Consider the following 2,699-nt stretch of genomic DNA (forward strand, 5'->3'; position numbering starts at 1 on the left):
CAAGTTCCCGTTTTGTTTTGTTTTTATTTAAGTGCGCCTATACAAAATTAATTGTAACAGGCGCCATAATTGACGGTGATCTAAAGCTCAGCCATGTCCTTGTTGAGGGCAAGTAAAACGAGCATGTTAACCTTATGGTTTGAGAGGATATGAGAGGGGTGACAACATTTCCAGCGACACTGCAAACCCTCTCGGACAGTGCGCTCATTAGAGGAGCGACCGGAATGCAGGTTTCTCCTCAGTGGAAAATGGCACCATCTCTTCAACCCGGTACCGTGTAACAGCGGCTGTGAGACATTTATGTCGTCATTGTCTCTGCTAACTTAGCGACTAAAGCATACGCTTTGCCGACTCCAAGCTGTCGGCTGTTATGAGCCGCCCCACGACTCTGCGTGGCAGGACGCGGCAGTAGCTGCGCCGTAACAGCTGGGTGGTAGCTAGATAGATGAGCCCTTACATTCGCTGTGTTACAGATTGCCTCATTTAAATTGTCAGGCTCCCCCTTTTTCATTTGGCTGAAAACCGAAATTCTCCCAAAGTGGAGAAGTAACATTTGGTTTTGATATCAGTGCAGCTGCCATTTTGTCCTTCTCAACTGTTGTCCCAACATACAATGATGGCGGTGGGTGGTTTTGTAGCGCGGTGAGTTTCTTGATATCGCGATATTTCATTTGTCATTTATCGTGATAGCCCTAATTAGAAGTTAAACGATTAGTCAGATAAGTTAACCAACAGGCCTTGTTGCTGTTATGTCTGAGTACAAACATCATGATGATTGGCTCATCTGAAATACACATGAAAATACCTCGAAAGACATATATTGTTTGAAAGGTACAACGGCGTATTAGGGCCATTCAAACACAGTAAAAAATTTAACTTAAATTTTGGAATTTAAAGTCACATTTTCATAAGAATAAACACAAAAACGTTTACGAAATTAAAAGATATAATTATAAGAGAAAAAGTAGAAAATTGATAAAAAGAAAGCATGCAAATTTAGGAGAAAAAAGTAGCAATTTTGCAAGATTTAAACATGTACATTTGCAGAACAATGCAAGATTATGATACATGTTAATGAAGGCTACATGAAGCACATGCAACATTATTTCTTTAGCAATGGAATGAGATGGAACAATGGCCACTCATGGATGCTTTTAAAGTAAAAATTAATAATACAATAAATTTGCATGTTTATTCTTGTATATTTGTTACATTTTTCTTCTAAATTTGCATTCTTAAAATCTTGTAAATATGCATGTTTTTTTCTGGTAAATTTGTGTTTTAGTCTCATTAATTTTCTACATTTTCCTTCTAAATTTGTGTGTTTATAATCTCGTAAATTTGAGTGTGTTAATTTGTAAATTTGCGTGTTTTTTCTCGTAGATATGCCATTTTAAATTAAATTTTTTATTTGTCTTTGAATGGCCCTAAGGAAGTATCCCGTAGTAGCTATATACATATGTGATGAATATTTTCATGGCATTTGAGTATTCTGCCTTTTCTACCTCCGCAGAAATGTACTGGGTATTTCAGGCCTCCAAACAAAAAACAAACTACCTTTCAAACCTTGATTACAAATTCCTCTACTTTCCCTCTTACTTAGGATGGTACTTCCATTAATTAAATTTATTACCTTTAATCTCAGCCGCTTCTACTTTACTCTCTCCACTCTTTCATTTACAAGCATTGACTTTGCAATTTTAAAAGCAAAATAAAAACGTCCACATATTTATTCTACACATTTCGTGTAAAGATAAAGGATGAAAAATGTCTTAAATGTAAGAACTCACAAAAATCGCTCACAAAAAATATTTTCCCTGAAGCAAGACAAGAGATCTGTGTCTTTATAGCAGCATCCATGTCAGCAAGTTACATTCAATGTGGTATTTCACAATACTCTTACACAGGTTGGAAGACAGATTTGTTCTTGCCCCCATTTATATATCAGCGCCAAAATATCAAGGTGAAAGTCATCAGTAGTACAGACCCAACTCCCAAACCATGGTGGGAATAGATTAAGGGCGATATTTTTTCTATGGCCGGCAGCCAAATGCGGCACACGTCGGCATGTTATGGCATGACTCTGTGAGAGTAGGGAGTACCAAGATGGCAGCAAGTGACTTCAGGTTTTCCTGAATTGGATATCCAGTGAATCAATAGAGATCAATGCTCAGCGTCCCCATGCAGCCAAACACCAATCATTGCAACGGTCCAGCCAACCGCCCAAGTGCAGAAGTAGCTATTAGAGAGGCTGAGGCTGCAGCAGGCCGAGGACCAAAGAGACAAGATTTGAAGCCAGTCCGCTCAGTGGCCCAGATGCCACACCAACCCCCAGCATCAAGCAGTGGAGATGCTGACAAAGTTAGGAAACAGCCTTGTGGTCATGTTCTCTTGGGTTTTTACCTCTAATCCGAACAACGCACATAACAGATGGCCCCACCCCCTTCAGAGTAGAGTCCTGCACTGGTCGAGTTTTACCAACCCGCACCCGCCCGAACCCGTTAGGATGACTACCGAACCCGACCCGTCACCTGCGGATATCTTCAATTCAAATCCAAACCCGACCCGTTAACACATCAAGTAATAGGCTATAGTACGCTGCGCTGCAGAACAGTGCCATTAACACTGCAGCAGATGTGTATACACTGACTGTGGCCTTTCTGGAGGGAAGCCCACACTGCTGGCAGGGCTTTAAGCTA

This window comes from Cyprinodon tularosa, unplaced genomic scaffold, assembly GCF_016077235.1.
Source record: "Cyprinodon tularosa strain WSP-4 unplaced genomic scaffold, ASM1607723v1 ctg1068, whole genome shotgun sequence".
Lineage (NCBI taxonomy): Eukaryota > Metazoa > Chordata > Actinopteri > Cyprinodontiformes > Cyprinodontidae > Cyprinodon > Cyprinodon tularosa.